This window comes from Vombatus ursinus, unplaced genomic scaffold, assembly GCF_900497805.2.
Source record: "Vombatus ursinus unplaced genomic scaffold, bare-nosed wombat genome assembly UNPS02011916.1, whole genome shotgun sequence".
In the NCBI taxonomy this organism is placed as follows: Eukaryota; Metazoa; Chordata; class Mammalia; order Diprotodontia; family Vombatidae; genus Vombatus; species Vombatus ursinus.
The window spans coordinates 2,796,889-2,815,540 of NW_020951694.1; the positions used below are offsets into that span (position 1 = coordinate 2,796,889).

An 18,652-nucleotide genomic window follows, 5' to 3' on the forward strand; every position below is an offset into this window, starting at 1 on the left:
CCTTGGCCATTGGATAAAGGTCACAGACTCATCCATGCCCCTAGCAGCCTCTGCCTCCAAGTCAGTAAAGAAACCCAGCTACAGAGGACGAAGCTAGGAAGAATCTAAGAAGGATTTAGAGGACTCAAACATTTTAGAGAACACAGGAAGGAGATAGGAAAATTCTCTTCTCTGATCTCCCCCTTGTCCCCCACGACCCTCAGCAATGGTGTATCAAAGCAGAAGCAGTATCTAGCAGAACATGGGCCAGCTGCACAACAGAGTTGGGTCAGTGAGAGAAGTCAAAAGTCTGGCATCAGGAATTGGAATCCTACTCAGAAGCTAGTAGACCCTAGAGCTGAGACTCCCGATGGTCCTAGCATCTTGAAGGAATTGAGGGGATCGGGACAGCAAGTGGTTAATTGTGGGAATTGAGTGAACCACACTGACTCCAGCTTGTGACTCAATTCTGGAGCTAGCTTAGTTTCTATTTAATTATGAGTCTAGTCCAGTTACTGTCCTGTGAGAAAACTTTATTGCATTGTTTAAACTTAGCCCTGTGTGACTGGAAAGCTGGACCCCTTCTACTTGCTACTTAGAGATTCTTAACTAAGTACCTAGATTATGCTCATTAGAAACCCAGTCAGATCCTAAAATTGATGTAAGGGGTTTTCTCACAATTATACATTTCTATCAACCCATATGTTTTATCTGAAAACTGGTTCAGTACTGATTAATCAGTTATTGTTTCCATGTTCTTTGATTGTTTATAGACACTTGGGGAGAATGGGACACCTCTTTTTCTGATTTCAGGGAATTGTACCTGTTTGCTCTCCCCCTCCCAACTTGGAAAGTCCTTAATCTTTCCTCCAATTAGCATTCAGATTACCTAATGTTGTATTGTTTCCTTACAGTCAATTAGCCTTCTTTGATTAATTGTTTTTAATGTATAAAAATCTGTCTGCCGCTATATTTGGGGTCCAACCCTCAGCTGAGGAAGGAGACTGGCTTGGATTTGTTAGACAATTGGCATGCATTGCTTAATAAATCAAAATGCTTGGACGCTTGAACCTTTGTTTCCTCAGTCATTTCATCTTTCAACTGCCACAGTGTAGGCTCCAGTTCTCTGTGCCTGTTCTTCCCACTGACTATGTGTGTATTTACAGAACAGTGTATCACAGATTAATGGAAAAGACGTGTTCTTATTATTATTCTTAGGATGTTCTTTTTACTCCTTTGCTTTGAGCTAAGTGACTATGCAAAGGCACAGGCATCTTGCTTGGCTCTGGGGAACTACAGTCAAGGTAAAGAAAGAGACAAGATGGTGGTTTTGGGGCCAGAGTTTTTGGAATGTGGATCCACAGAGTAAGTCTTGTGAACCTAGGGAGGACACAACCTAGGAGTACAATACAAGTTGCACATGGAGGTGCTATACACAAAAGAAATACACTTTGATCTAGGGAAAACTAACTTCACTTAATATGAGCTTTGAAGGGATCTTGAGGTTCCAAGAGATGGAGGTGAGAAAATATTTCAGGCATGGCAGACATCTTGGACAAAGACACAGAGACAAGAGATGGAATACCACGTGTGGTATTACTGTTGTAAGGACAATTTGGCTGGGGTACAGTGCATGAAGTGATGTGTAATCATTCTGAAAAACAAAGTTTATGTGAAGGGCTTTAAATGCCAAACAGAAGATTTTGTATTAAAAGGCAAAGAGAAGCTACTGAAACTTCTTGACGAGTTGCATGGATAGACCTGCACATAAGGAATATCAATTTGGAAGTTATGTGAAGGATGGATTGTAGAGGGGAGAAACTGGATTCAGGGAAGTCAATTAAGACATCTATTGTAACAGATCAATTGGGAGGTAATGAAAGTCTAGCCTAGCACATAGAAGGCATTTAATAAATGCGTGTAAACTTCTGACTGACTGGACTAGAGTCGTTACAATGTAATGGAGAAAGAGGCAGGTTAGAGTGATGTTGAGGAGGTAGAATCAGCCAGATTGATTGGATCTGGGTATTGAGGGAGAATGAAGAGTTGAGAGTGACTACTGGCTTGTGAGACTGGGTGACTAGAAGAATGCTGTGCTTTTGACAAAAATAGGAAAGTTAGGAAGGATGGTTTTAGAGAGAGAGATAACTTCTGTTGTGGATATATTGCATTTGAGATGCCTATGGAACATCCAGGTGAAGAGGACTAAAGCCCAAGAGAGGGATCAGAACTAGATATATATATTGTATCATCTACATAGAACAAGGATAGCTGAATCCATAGAACCCTCAAGAAAGTGTGTAGAAAGAAAAAAGTCAAGGATGGACCTTTAGGGCCTACCTATGCATAGATGATGATACTGCACAGAAGACTGAGAAGGATCAGTTTGACAGGTAGAAAGTAAACCATGACAGAGTAGTGTCAGAAAAACCATGGAGGATAGAGTATTTGGAAGAAAGAGCATAGGTTAAATGTAAAATGTTTCAGAGAAATCAAGAAGGATGAGGACTGGGAAAAGGTATCTGTAAAAAACCTTCACTTGATCCTACCATCTACTTAAGTTATCATCCTCTCTCTTTCCTTCCACAGAATAGAAAAAGCTTTCTACATTTGGTTTTCTATACCTTCTCACCCCACACCCCTTTAACCCTTTTAAACTGGCTTTTGTCACCACTCCAACATTAATTGTTCTTACTAAGGAAAACAATGATCTTTCTATAGAGCAATCCACTGCAGGCACCTAGTACCATGAACAGGAGCACAAAGACCCACTTCAAGACAAGATGCAACTTTTTTTACTCCTTAATTCTAGGAATTTGGAAATTTGAAAGGAAATGACATTCTGGAGTTATGTTTGACAAGGTACATTTAGTTCTGCCTTCCACTCTCCCAACTTCTGAATTTTATCCATTTTCTCATGACTTAATCAAGGTCATATGGTTTAGTGGCAGAACTGAGGTCTCCTGACTTCCAGTCCAGGGTTCCTTTCTGCTCTACCATTCATTCTTCCATTTTCTGTCATACACATCAATATTTGAGGGTTGCTGAGGAAAGCCTGGTCCATTTGATGAGGTGCAAACATCCTTCTAATCATGTTACTAGTGAAGGTGAGCCTTTGTTTGGAACTTTCAGCTAGGAAGGATGCAGACATGCCCATTTACACCTCTTTGATAGACTAACGATTTTTCCTGAGACTGGGTACTTGATGACCTATTTACATCTCATTGAGGATGGTGCCTCCGTGATCATAATTTGATTGACTCTGGTATGGATCTGAATTGTATACCAGACCTATAAAATTTAAGAGACAGACCTATGTAGCTCTCTTTGGATATCAAGAAAGAGTCAATACTAGAAATGCAGACTTTTATCTGGGAAATGGAGTGAAGCCTGTGCATTGTCCCATCTACTCATAGAATAACTATCTCTGCCCACTAAACCCTAGAGATGGCAGCCCATGGAGAGGGGAACCACACGACCAAGTGTTGAGTGTTTTTGAAAATCTAGCTTTCTGTTAAAGGGTTCCTGAGGATTATTACATGGCCCAGAATTGGCAGCATACCAAGTGACTAAGCCACAATGCAAAACACAAAACCTGTAAGTTATCCTTTACTGATTTATTCAAATGGTTCATCTCCAATGGAAAGATCCTTTCTCCTTCTGGGGGGACACCAGATCCATAGTACCATAAGGTTAGAGGCTTATGTAGGTCCCTAGGGTAGAAGATGAGATTAATTGAAAAGAGAACTGAAAGACTACAGTAAGTCTAGCTTTGTTTTGCATTTTTTTTGCATGTAAGATGAAATAAAAGCTGTACCAAATCCAATACGCATCTTTACCTTTAGTGCTTGCCAAGGCAGCTGGGATCCTTTTACTTATCTAAGTTGAGCTGTATATAGGAGCTTAATTTTGAGGTTCCCAAAGTTCTCTAGTTAGGAGTAAAACAAACCAAAGAGGCAAGGTTTGAGGGTAGTATCCCAAAATCAAATCCAGTCCATGTTAGCACAAAACTTGAGGTATTGGGCCTTAGTTATAAATATTGAAAAGATAATTCTGTTATTCAAATTCATATAGATATTTCTAAATTTTATTACTGTATTCAGGCTTGGTGCTATTCATCTGTGTTATCTACCTCCGTAAGTGTGACCTCTCTGAGACAAGGGACAAGTTTTTTTGTTGGTTCCTAGATCCCTTTGCTATGTTCTTGATCTTGAAAAGTAAGAAACAATTATATTTCCATATGAGGAAACTGAGAGAAAAGTAGCTCTGGGTCAGGAGCTTTAAGAACCAGCCAAAATTGGGTGAAACTGGTTGTTTTATTAAACTGGCTGGAAGTAGGACAAAGGTTAAGCTTTACTTAGAGTAGCCATGCTTGAAACATACCAAGGGGAACATGTGATGGATGTTTCGGGAAGTCTGTGACCTGTGCTGACTTCTACCATTGAAAGTCAGCTAGGAGAGACTTATGGCCAGGAATGGTGATATAAGGATTACTTCTGTAGAGTGTGTGTGTGTGTGTGTGTGTGTGTGTGTGCGCGCGCGCACGTGCGCGTGTGTACATGCACATCTCGAGTTCCACACCCACTTCCTACAGGAGGTGTATTAAAGGTTTCACTGTTTCACTCATCCTGAGTCTGTCTAATTTACTGTGCCTATTTGGGCACCAGAGGTTATTTCCAACAGGGCCATCTCCAGTCGTCCTCATCAATAAAAGGCCACTTGACCCAGATGACTCTGGAGGAGAAAGTGAGGCTGGTGACTCTGCACAGCCCTCCCCCACTCAAATCAAAGTCAATTGCAAGTCATAGCATCATCTTCCTGGTATCATGGTCCTCTTCAAGGACGAAGGTATAAACCATAACCTGTGAATAGGCTGAGCTGCCTGAATGACAACCCAGCTGGCCAGTTCCAGTTGGGCATCTCAGCTTGTTCTCTCCTCTCCTCCAAAGGAGGATAAATTTTGATGGCCAAAAGCTACTAGTTAACTTGGGGTTTACTGGCTAGATTTCTTTCTCAAAGACCAAACCTAAAACCCAATTCACTCTGTTTCTCATGAATTGGACAATAGGTCCCTGCCCAAGCACCACTTAATGGTTATTTTTTGGGCCCTTGTGGCTCAGAGTGAATGTAAGTAGTAACTGTTTCTCTTTTGGCCACAACCCTGAGGGTTTTCCCTTTCCAGTTTTTATTAAAGGGGCCATCCCTTGACTCATTTTTTAAAGAGGCCTATTCACTGAATGGGCATTGCCTTACTCAAAGTGAGAACCTGGAAAGGCCTTAGCTTAAAGGAGCCAAGGACTCCCACTGCATCCTGGGCCGTGTCTCCAGTCATCCTGATCAACTGGACCCAGATGGCTCTGAAGGAAAAGTGAGACTGGTGACTTTGCACAGCCCTCCCTCACTCAAATTAAAGTCAATTACAAGTCATGGCATCATCTCCTTAATGTCACGGCCCCTCTTCAAGAACGAAGGACAAGGGGTAGCTATGTAGCGCTGTGGATAGAGCAACGGTCCTGAAATCAGGAGGACCTGAGTTCAAATCTGGCCTCAGACCAAACACTTGACACTTACTAGCTGTGTGACCCTGGGTAAGTCACTTAACCCCAACTGCTTAAAAAAGAAAAAAAGTTTAAAAAAAAAGAACAAAGGACAAACCACACACAATACTATAGCCACTGCATCAATACTGAGAAGCCTGAGACCAACACTGGTCTGAGACAGACATTTCAGACATTTTGCAACTGAAGGAATCCTTTCCTCCTCCTTTCCCACCCTTAGACAAGCTCAAAAGCAAGAATTCCTGGCCCTTCTTCATATCTAGGGAGACATCTGCCCCATAAACCTGGTCAATTCATCACATGGTCCTGAGGTAAAATGGAGAGGAGCAGCTAGGTGGCACAAGGGGTAGAGTGCCAGGCCTAGAGCCAGGAAGACTCATATTCCTGAGTTCAAATCTGGCCTCAGACACTTAGTGGCTGTATAACTCTGGGAAAGTCACTTAACCTTGGTTGCCTCAGTTTCCTTATCTATAAAATGAGGTAGAGAAGGAAATGGAAAACCATTCCAGTATCTTTGCCAAGAAAACCCAAAATAAGGTCACAAAGAATTGGAAACAACTGAAAAACAACTGAACAACAAAAATGGAGAGGCTTCCTGCTACTCTAACCTTAAAGGAAATGGAAGCAGCAGTATTGTTACTCATGGTCATCGCTGACAAAAGAGTTGTACACTGATGAGCTTCTTAGAAATGCCTTAAATTTGGTAATAGTTCATGTATTTTTTTCTTTTTGGTTACAGAAGGAAAGATGGAACAAAGGAAGGATTGAGGTGGGTTCAGTGACAGGGACTACAGCCATCTCTTACGGTGCCCAACTCCCTCCATCAAGTTTGGATTTCATCCTCCTCACAGGGTGAAAAGAAAGCAAGGATATTTTCATGAAGAAATCAGAGAGCAGGTTAGAAGATTTCTCTAAAACTTTTACAGGAAAGCAGCTACCTACTCTCAAGTTCAGTTTTAGTTCCTTCAGAGGAAATCTCTATCACTATGGTTCCAACCTTACAACCTCACAGGGGATCATGAAAAATATCTAACCTGTGAATTCGATGCACAGAGGAAATCCATTCTTTTACAGGAAGCATCACTTGGTACTACAGTCAGATACACAATTATGGTCTATGGATTTGGCCCCATATTACAGTTCATGTTCTCTTACATTAACACAAAAACAAATCTCGTACATTTCCTATGGGCTAACATGCACATAGCAATGGAATACCTACTACAAAGAAAGTTACTGTAGAAGCATATTAAAAACTTCTTTCTTAGTTAACTGAAATATCAAATAATTATTTCGCCAATTTAAAGTTCTTTCCAGATTAACCTGAGGGAAGGGAAGTTAATACACTATTCAAAACTTCTCAGAAAACAATGCCCTCCGCTAAAATCTTTCCTCTTAGTTCTAACTCATCTCTTAGGAAAGTGTATAAAAGGTCAAGAACAAAATCTAAGGCCCTGGACAATGGATTAAGGAAGGTAACCAATCTTAGAATGAAAAAAAAATTTTCATAAAAGATTACTGCCTTCTCCTAAGGTATTAGGGTATTGATCAGAGGGAAGAAGTCACTTTAATTACTTCAAATCCCCTCTGACCAGCTGAAAGAGCTCTTGAGGGGTCAACAAGGATGAGTGGTTTTAGGAGGAATATTGCAGGGCTTCCCAGAAAGATTAAGTGACTATTGTTTTATTAGATGGAACACACTATAAAAACAAAACTGTGTCTTATCATACTGTAACATTTTCCTTGTTCAAGATACTTCAAAATGTCATGTTAAAAAGATGCCTGAAGGCATTGAGGGGACTCTGCTAGTTTTGATATTTCTCTTCAGGAAGAACAACACTTGAATTTAGGTTGTTAATAAAAATTGTTTTTGGAACACATAAAGAAGCATGTTAAAAAACTTCCCTTTCAGTTTCTCTAAAAATATTAAGAAATACTTCTCTAACTTCTCTAACCTAAAAACACTTTCCAGACTTGTCCCACTTGGAATGTGGGTTAGGTCAAGAACAAAAAAGACCTTTCCTAAGGAAATTAGAGAAGAGGAAACCCAATTTGGAACAGAAGTTCTTCTTGACTAGTTAGTTCATTGCTTTTTCCATCCCCTGAAGTGACTGGCCAAGGGAAATACCCTCTTCTTCATTCAGGAAAGATCACGATGTTGATACACAGGGAGATCCATTCAGTCTTTCGGGAGAGTGTTAAAGTAAGAAATTGAGTAGTTCCTATAGAAGATTAAATGGCTTGTTTTCAAACAAGAATATTACCTCTGATCTAGATTTGAACACATTGTGACATTTTCCTTGTTTAAGATTCTTATAAATTATATCTCATATTTTCTTGGGTTAGAGACATATCTGAAAAAATGTTCAATGGAGGGGTGGGGATGTCAGTTTGTCAAACAATGTCAGTTTGAACATTTCTGTAAACTAGAAATGTTTATATATTAAACTTTATTTTTTTTGGACAGATTTGTGCCTAAAATGCAGAGTATAGTATTAATATTTTTCCTTCAACACAAACATGGAAGGCAAAAAGTTTATCTTTAATTAAGTTTGGACTCAATATATCTCCTCTGGGATTAACCAAAGTATAAATCTGCCACCAAAAATTCCTATATTCATTACATTCAAAGGGTTACTTTCTGGTGTGAATTCTCTGGTGTTGAATAAGGCCTGACCTATGCCTAAAGGTTTTCCTACATTCATTACATTCATAAGGTTTCTCACCAGTGTGAATTCTCTGGTGCTGAGTAAGAGCTGAGCTCTGATTGAAAGCTTTCCCACACTCACTACACTCATAGGGATTTTCTCCTGTGTGTATTCTCTGATGCCTAATAAGCACTGAGATTTGACTGAAAGATTTCCCACATTCATTACATTCATAAGGTTTCTCTCCACTGTGAATTCTCTGATGTCTAATAAGCTTTGAACTCTGGCTGAAAGCCTTCCCACATTCATTGCATTCATAGGGTTTCTCTCCAGTGTGAATTCTCCGATGCTGAATAAGATCCGAGCTCCCCCTGAAGGCTTTCCCACATTCATTACATCCATAAGGTTTCTCTCCAGTGTGAATCCTCTGATGTTGAACAAGGTGTGAGCTCCACCTGAAGGCTTTTCCACACTCATGACAGTCAAAGGATTTTCTTCCATTGTGAATTCTCTGGTGTTGAATAAGGGCTGAATTTTGTCTGAAGGTTTGGCCACATGTATCGCATCTATGAAGTCTTTCTCTTTGATGTATAACAAGGGTTGAGCCTAAACTACAGCTTCTTTCACACTCTTTCTGCTCCAAATCTCTCTTAACTGGGGGGATAATGCTGTGAGTGACTGTCACTTGCATGAAATCTTGCTCCTGCGAACCAGAACCATTCGGTCTCTCCCCTGTGGCATTTCTATGACATTTTTCTAAGGTGCCTTCACATTCACAGTCTTTTTCAAAATCCAGTCCCTTGGTTATGCATCCTTGGGATGTTTCTGATGTTACCCTCAGGGATTCCACTTCAGATATTTTCTGTTCATGAGTTGGCCACTTGCTCTTTGTCTTATTCTGATAACCTAAATAGAAAACGAGAGATGTTAATTGTTCCTTATGTTGAAGACAAAAAAAAAATCTCTGTTCTCAAACAATGTAATCTCATTCTGAGATTAATACCTCCTGGGAATAATGAAAAGAGGTAAGAATAAGGGAGGAACAGCACTTGCAGACCTTAAACTATTATAAGCAACAGTCATCAAAATCATCTGGTATTGGTTAAAAAATAGGTAAATTAATAGAACAGATTAGACAAGGGAAAATCAGAAACAATGTGACTCAATAATCTGGTGATCAATAAACCAACAAACAAAATATTTAGGAAAGAACTCACTATTTGATAAAACACGCTAGGAAAACTGGAAACTAATATGACAGAAATTAGAACACCTTTCAACTTCTTCCACAGTGGATTCTGAATAGATATGTAACATTAGTATCAGAGATCATAACCATAAAAAATCAGAAGAGAAACAGATTATATACTTTTCCTGGCTATACATATATTCTTATGATATATTCTTAACCAAACAAGGAACAGAAGCAACTATGGAAAATAAAATAGATAAATTGATTACATGAAACTTAAAAGCTTCCACACAAAAAAAAATAATGCCACTAGGATAAGGAGGGAGGTAGTGAATGTGAGGGAAAAAAAACTTTTTATCAAATTTTTCTAATAAATGCCTGGTATGTAAGATATACAAACCATACATACATACATATATATATGTGTGTGTGTGTGTATATATATATATATACACACACATTATACACACACACACACATATATATACATTATACACATACACACATACATATATACACACATATATTACCAAATACCATTCCCCAAAAGATAAATGGTCAAAGGGTATGAACAAACATTTCTCAAAAGAATTGTGAACTGTTAAGAACCATATGGAAGAATGCTCCAAATCATTAATAATTACAGAACTAAATGCAAATCAAATCAACCCTAAAGTTTCACCTCACATCCAGCAAGTTTGCAAAGATGCCAAAAATGAAACCTGGAGGAGTTGTAGAAAGACAACCTTCAAAGCAAACTCTGAAGACTTCAAAGTCATTGAAAAGAGCTCCCGCTTCCAAACATCAAAGTTGGCCACCATCATTAGTCAGAGGACTGTTCTACTCTGACTCTTCTCTGTTGTACAGCTCAAGTAAGCAGTAAGAAAAGCCCTGTGTTCTTACATGTAAGAAGTCTTAAAGTCTTCTGCAATGCATTTGGTGGCTGCCATTTAGATGGCAAAAGGAACACGGAACTAGAATGGTGAAGGAGTATAGGTAATAAATTATGGTCATAGACAAATAGTATATACTCAGACAAGGTGGGAGAAGGTGGTGACAGTGAATTACAGAATCCTTGAGCTAAAAAGGATCTCAAGAGATCATCTGATCCAGCCTTTTGCCTTCAAGTAAATGAATACTGAAATCATTTTGAAGAATTTTTTTAAAATTTTATTCATCAAGTTATCCAGAGATTGAGATTCCACAAACAGCTCCCTCTAAGAAGGATATTTTGATTCAACTGAAATTTCTCCTACAAATTAAACCTCTGGCATCCTCAAAGAGGGGAAAGGAAATTAACATTTTCCTCATAAAAATGTTTCATATACTTTACTATACTGTCATGCCTTACTGTATTCTAAATCAATGCTTTTGTACTTTCCTCACAGATTTCTTTTCTATCCCCATAATAATAATTTCAGTCACTCTTTTCTGAGCTTACTCTAGTTTCTTTGTAAAGTACATGGATTCAATGCTCCTTATTAAGGGGCTGACTAAGCCAAGTGGAGAAGTAATTACCAAATTGTAAATGTCTTCCTGCTTTTAATATATTTCAATATCAGGCTGACTCCCAGCGGTGCTACATTGCTAATTTTTTTTTTCCTTAGGCAATTGGGGTTAAGTAACTTGCCCAGGGTCACACAGCTAGTAAGTGTCAAGTGTTTGGTCTGAGGTTAGATTTGAACTCAAGTCTTCCTGACTTCAGGGCCAGTGCTCTATCCACTGTGCCACCTATCTGCCCCTACACAGCTAACTTATTAAGCTTGCAGTCAACTATAACCTAGCATTCCCCATTCCCACCTTTTCTTCTGTGCTTGTGCCTAGTCCTTTTCCCATCATGTATGTGTTTTATTGGGTATTTTTCTCTCTAAATATGGAATCTTATCCTTATTGAATTTCATTGCTTTTTTTGTCAAAATAATTTTAAAATTCACTGCAGTTTTCTGAAGTATGAACAGCCCTACCTTTGTTATCATCTGAAGACATGCTGAATAGACTTTTGATTCCTCAACATTACAGAACCTAAATGTACAGGTACAGGTACACAGGAATGTTGTGTGGGGTCTTCCAGCTATTTGTTTATCCACCTAGTAATTCTATCAAAACAATATTCAAGATATCACTTATCAATTCTCTCTTGTCTACATGCTCCATCATAACAGTTAATTAAATTGATACAGCATAATTTGCTCTTCCCAAAACAAGGTCATCTCCTCTATAAAACCTTCCTAGATTTCCCTGGTTATTAATGACTTCTTCTCTTTCGCCTACTCCCAAGACCCCAACCAGAGCTCACTTAGGAGGTAATACTATACATTGAAGCTGGTTATATTGGTATTTTATCCCCCAACTATTCTTTTTTTTTTTTAAGGCAACTGAGGTTAAGTGACTTGCCCACGTGTCAAGTGTTTGGTCTGAGGCTGTATTTGAACTCAGGTCCTCCTGACTTTAGGGCTGATGCTCTATCCACTGTGCCACCTAGCTGCCCCTTCCCCTACTATTCTTAAAATATCTCCCCCCAGGGCCTAATGTATTCTCTATCAGTAAGCACTTAATAAATGCTTGCTATGTAGTATCTTATGATCTGTGTAGCTACAAATTTATGTATGATTTATTCTTAATACCTTTGTATGTCTCATTGTTAAAATACAGGAATTTCCAGAATTATCCCCTTGTCCTCCATGACATCTCAAAAAATAATGGTTAGAAATCCGGCAGAATTTGTCAAATATCCTAGAGTTCATATCAGCAGTCCCTGTTGATATAAATATATCCAGGTTTTCTAGGTACTCTTTATTTCTCTCCCCATTTTTGTACTACTATTAGTTTGTCAGCTCAGGTGATTAAAACATTGTAGTACTAATTATGGCAAGGCAAGGTTTAATTCACACATAAGCCAGAAAGCACTGTACATCTAACCCCAGGTTTACTGAAAATATAAATTGTTAGTCCCATAGAAGACAGAGAAAGAAAATACAAAACAACCAGAAAAATCCATCCTTAAAACTGGAAAAGCAAGAGGCTATTGGTAGTGAATTGGCGGTATCCCATGTCAAAAATGGCATTATTTTAGTTTGAGTTTTCTTCCTTTATTGTTATCTGGAACATTTCAGTGAACTATTCACATCTGAAAAGGCTCTAATAATAATTATCACTGACATTTATATAGTATTTTAAGGTTTGCAAAGCATTTTATATATATATATATATAAAATTTCATTTGATCCTCCCAATAACCCTATGAGGTTTATTACAAGTATTATTATCTACATATTACAGATCATGAAATTCTAGCTCAGAAAGATGAAGTGAGGTGGTCAGAGCCAGTAAGTGTCAGAGGGAGGATTTGAACTCAGTTTCCTGAGCACACAGTTTTTTCCACTATACTTTGCTGTCTTTCTACCCTGTTATCATCTACCCTACTATCATTAAACTCCCTTCCCTATCTTTCCTCTCTTCAGGGAAAGATCTCTTTTGATGAATATATTCAGTGGAAACTATTTGAATATTTACCTCCTTAGCCTTATGCGGGAGTCAAGTTTGCCTTATAGCTTTTTAAGGAATAGCTTTTTAAGCAGCCATCAGTTTTTAAATTCTTTTGGATTTTATTTTTACTATCTGTTAGTGTCCTTAGCACAATCTGCTTTTTTAAAGTCCATGATTTTTATCTTACTTCTCTTAGAATTTTGTAGGACCTTTTATTTAACCATTTAACAAGGATTTCCCTCCAAGTTTCCCACCTACCTTTAGCTCCCCAATTAATCCTCCCTAATGGCAAGAATTAAATCAGTATCTTCTCTAGCTGATTCTTTTGCACTAACACAATGTTCCCAACACAATTCCAAAATCCATTTGCAAATCTGCCTGAGAAACAATCCATTGGATCATATTTTTCCTGGTAGTGAAAGTCTTCTATTACTACCAGATCCTAGTCTCAAGTTAATTACCAAAGGCAGTTTTTACCCAACTTTTTCACCTGATTTGAAGGACTAAGGGATAATAGATACCTATCATTTTATTATCCTTGTTTTTTATCCCCTTTCCCTTTAACCCAAATAAGTTGTTGGCCTCCTTCTCATTCCTGAGCCTCTGACATTACATATTTATTTCTGATATACAATGCAACAATACCCCCTATTTTATCTCATCTTTCCTAAATGACCTTCACCTTTCTAGTCTAACTCTCCACTCCTAAAGAGGGAAAAAAAGAGGAGACAGAAGGCAAATAGGCAGAAGCAAATGGGGTGAAAGAAGAGATGTATAGGGTTATGAACTGAGTAGATATAGATAAATCTTGGTTAGAAAATGGCGAATCACTGAAAAAAAAAGTTTTAAAAGGTACATTACATTTTATCCCGCTGCTCCCACTGCAGACTTATGTCTCAAGCACCCATTTGGCTTGTGTCTGAGAGCTGCTAGCAAAAAAGTACCACATCTTTCTAAGGAAGGATGCTATCAGGTAGAAAATTAGAGACAATAACAGAAGAGAGAAGGAAAAAGAGCTCCTGGACAAAAAGAGGGAAACCTCTAACGCTTCTAATAATATTTCTCTCCTTCTTCGTTCCTCCCAGATAGAATGCTACTCCTTACCATGTTGTAGGGGATAAGACTCCTTAGATTCACACTTGAACTGGGTTTCAATGGGTTGCATATTCAGTGATTCCTTTGATATTCTTGGAGGCGTCATCTCCGTCCAGACCACTCCTGGGCCATGTCCATGGGTCTGAACCTGGAAATAATGGGGTTCTGTTTGGTTTTAGTTGGATTAATTATGGGAAGTGAAGCTAAAATCTCTTAGAATGGAGTGCAGGGAACATTCACCCAAAGGCCAGAGAGTAGATGAAAGAAACAAGAGTATTTTTTTCCTTAAGGATGGTGGGGAAATAGGATAGAGGAAAAACTAGAGAGAAAACCAACACAGTAATTGATAACTTTAGGCTACGTCTTTTGTTATTTAGTTGTTTCAGTTATGCCTGACTCTTTGTGACCCCATTTGGGTTTTTCTTAGCAAAGATACTAGAGTAGTTTGTGATTTCCCTCTTCAGCTCATTTTACAGATGAGGAAAAATAGGGTTAAGTGATGTGCCCAAGGTCACACAATTAGTATCTGAGGCCAGATTTAAACTCAGGTCCTCCTGACTTCAAGACAGGGCCTCCATCCACTGTACCACCTAACTGCCTTAGCTATGTCTAGTATAGGATTAAAATGCATAACTCTCTTCTCATTACCATGAACATATTCTCCTGCTCTGGTCCAGGATTCCATGGCCTTGCTTTCTTATTTTTCTTTTTCTTTTTTAAAAAAGTTTTATTTATATCTTTTGTTTCTTATACCCGTCATTCTCCAATAATCACTCCTTTCCCTCTTTCCCCTTCAACAGTAAACAAAGGAAAACAGGGAAGTAAAACTGATGGACAAAGCCCATTTATCTGATAATATATGCAACCCTCCATGTCCATAGTGTCTCACCTTTCTTCTAAAAAGAGTAAAGTGTGTTTCATTATCTATTCTTTTGTGTCCTCACTTTCTCACAACAGATCACACCAATTTCCCTCTTACCTGCTGGCCTGGTTCATCAAGCTCTCTCTCCAAATCCTCCAGCACAGTCACTGCCTCTTCTCCACTCTCTGGACGATGTTCCTGCACCCAAGTCTGGAGTTCTTCAGGTAGGATGGTCAGGAACTGTTCCAGAACCAACAGCTCTAAGATTTGTTCCTTTGTGTGCATTTCTGGCCTCAGCCACTGATGACAGAGTTCCCGGAGTCTACTTAGAGCCTCACGAGGCCCAGGGGTATGGTGGTAGGCAAACTGTCTAAAACGTTGACGGAAGATCTCTTGACAGGGGGGGTTATTTCCTTGTAAGCAGGATTCTTGTTTCCAAACATGGTCCTCCTGATCTTCTACCTTCACTACCCAAAGTCCCTCTTGTTCTTGAAGAGGAAGAGTCCTGCTATAATCTGCTGACATCCTGTAATGGAATAGGTCAGAAGAAGCCTCACTCCAGCTGGGGTCTAGGTGTTGGGAAGAGATTATCTCCAAGGGTCTTTCTAAGGTATAAGAAATGATCATTAGTGTTCAGAAAAGTGAGCAGCTAAATCAGGAAATGTCACTATAATACTTTTCTTAACTTACTCAGGATTCCTGCAGGTTTCCTAGACAGATTAGCAGAACTCCAACCTCCAAAAGGCAGCTTTATAAGCAAGACACACACAGTATCTATATTTTGCCATGATTTTGCTCTATGGGCAAACAAGTGTTCTGTTTCTAGACCATTTTACAGGCTTCAGGGCTCAGTCTGGCTCCTTAAGTACTCATTCCCTCCCCATTATAAATTAATGGTATCTCTATCATGAGTGGGTAAAATAATAATTTACTATCTAAGTCTGTCAAACTGAGTAATTTGGTCTTGAAACAGACTACCTAAGACATACAATCCTGCTCAACCCCAGCAGTCCTCACTACTATGCATGAAAAAGAAAAGAGTAGATAGCACTCGCGTCTCACAGGTAAGAACCTGATTCCACAAAGATTAAATGACCTGGACCTATGATTTCATTAGTACGGAGAACTACCAGGTGAGGGAACTCCTTCTACCAATGAAGGTTGGCACCTTCTCTGCAGGTCTTAGGGAGTTGCCTAGAGCAACAAGAGATTGTCACTTGTCCAGGGTGACAAAGCCAGTACATGTCAGAGGTGTGACTTGAAGTCTGGTATTCCTGACTTCCAATATGGCAGGATGCGTCTCAAGTTAAACATGCTCAAAACATAATTTATTCTTCCCCCAAGGCCAACTTCTTTTTCTAGTGTCTGTCTCTTACAATTTATCTAGTTACACAGCTGCAAAAACTTTGATGTTATCTAAAACTTGCCTTCATACCTTTGTTTCATGCCATTCTCTATTCCTATATGCCTTTTCCCCCCAAGACCCTTATTTCAGTTACTAAGTCCTCTTGATGAAGGATATCTTTATCTGCCCTTCCTTTATATTCCCACTCCCACCATCTTAGTAAAGGACCTGATACATTGGTCTAATTAACCAGATGTTTTTCTGGGTTCAGGGAAAGGAACTATTCAGCCCATTCATCATAAAGGCTGTATCAAACTGGATGCCCCATAGACACAACATGTTCAAAACTGACCTCACTATTTTTCTCCCCAAATCCTCTTCTCTTCCCAACTTCCTTATGACTCTTCAAGTGCTCCACTATCCACCCAGTTATCCAGGCTCACAATCCCAAACCCAATCTGTTACTAAGGTTTGTTGATTTTATCTTTGTAACATCTCTCATATAGGCCCCATTCTCTCATGTGAAACTGTCACCATCCTCGTACAGGCCTTCACTACCTTACACCTTTTTTTGCAATAGCCTGCTAGTTGATCTCCCTGCAATAATTCTCTCCTCTTTCTAGTCCAACCCCTACTCAGCTGTCATAGTGATCTTCCTAAAGTGCATCTGACTATGTCACTCCCTTTATGATAAACTATCAGTGGTTTTCTATCACCTCCAGGATCAAATATGAAATCCTTTGCTTGGCATTTAAAGCCTATGACCTGCCCTTCACTCCCAGTCCTCACCTTTCCAATATTCGGACACCTTATAAACCTCTCCTCTACCTCTCCCACCTTGGTCTTCAAGCCAGTGACACTGGCCTCCTTTTTGTTTCTTTCACAAAATACTCCCTCTCCCATACCCAGAAGGCTCCCCCTTTTCATCCTTGCCTCCTGGGTTCAAGTCCCAGTAAAATCCTGAGACACACTGGAGAGAGCACTGGGCCTGAGTTCAAATATGCCTTAAGACACTTATTTGCAGTGTGACCCTGAATAAGTCACTTAACCTATTTTCCTCACCTTCCTCATCTGTAAAAAGGGAAGAATAACAGCACCTACCTGGCAGGATTGTTGTAAGGATCAAATGAGATAATAATTGTAAAGCATCTGGCACTGAATAGGTGCTATATAAACGGTTTGCTATTATTATTTATTATACTGGAAGCCTTTTCCTGATCCTCTTTAATTCTAGTGACTTCTCTCCGTTGATTATTCCTATTTATCCTGTACACAGCTTCATTGTGCATAGTTTGCTTGTTGCCTCCCCCTCACAGGTCCTGCAAGCTCCTTGAGAGCAGAAGCTGTGTTTTGCCTTTTTTTGTATCTCCAGGCTTAGCACAGAGACTGGCACATAGTGCTGGGCGGCCCAATCACCTTTCCTGAACTACTTTTTGTTTTCCTCCAAATAATCAGGGGCTATACTTAGCACTGGGGATGAAGACAAAAATGAAAAAGTCTCTGCCTTCAAGAAGCTTATATTCTATTGGCAGTTTTCATGTTTCATGGCAGTACAGGGTTTCTCGTTTCTTACATACTTTCAAATTAAAAAGTTGATCTGCCGCAGGTGAAAGAGATGAGGGGAGGGTGGGGAAAGACTACCTGTTGGGTCAAGGATGGGTAATTCCTTCTCAGAGAGATGCAGCTTTCAAAGAAACTGGCTTCTGAGACCATTTCCTCACCTTTGTGAGGCACAGGGAGATAATGCACTGCTAATGACCGACCTCTCCTTGGGGATAACAGCAGGGTCTTACAGAGCTGCTCTCCCCTTTCCCCCACCTCCAAACCCATCTACTCCGGTCCTTCTCCTCCTCATCCCTGCCCAGCCAAACACAGCCCAAGGAACGACGTCACGGGCAAAAGCTGTTACCATGGTGACAGTGGAACCCCCCCCCCCCGCCAACTTTACATCTAAAGTGAGGATCCCAGTCCCTCCCTAGGTCTTCCTTCAAGTCAGAATGGCCGCCGTGACTGGAGGCGGGGACGGGATGGGCTGTGGGGCCCAACACACTGGACCACTGGGTCCGCTAACACGGACTCACCTCTCAAGCTCTATCGATTCAGTGTAGTCGATTCCGGTGCTGGGACTGGGGCGGCCGCAAGTCTGCAGGCTCTGAAAAGTACTGCGCTTGCGCCATCTCTGGACTACGTTTCCCAGAGGTCTCTGGGCTTCCCAAACAGTCTCTCAGAAGTCTCTCCTACGCTGTAGTCTCCTTGAGTTTAGAGAGAACTTGACCCCCTTAGTAGGTACAAGCATCTAATTCCCACCTTCCCAGCCCTTGTATTCATTCTTACTTCTGTCTGCATGACAGTACTGAGCATGTGCAGGGTGAGAGTCTATTGATCAAGGGAGGAGAAACAGATACCAGGCTACTGATTAAAGCCATGGCAACCACTATAGCGTCTTACTCTTTCCTCTCTCCCCTTCTATCTCTCTTTTTCTTCTTA

General features: G+C 39.8%; 1 pseudogene; it reads right to left on the reverse strand.

Annotated features, from left to right (window-relative positions):
• Window positions 1-18,295, reverse strand: part of LOC114039362 — a 49,014-nt pseudogene extending 30,719 nt beyond the window's left edge.
• Window positions 18,296-18,652: the final 357 nt, after the last annotated feature.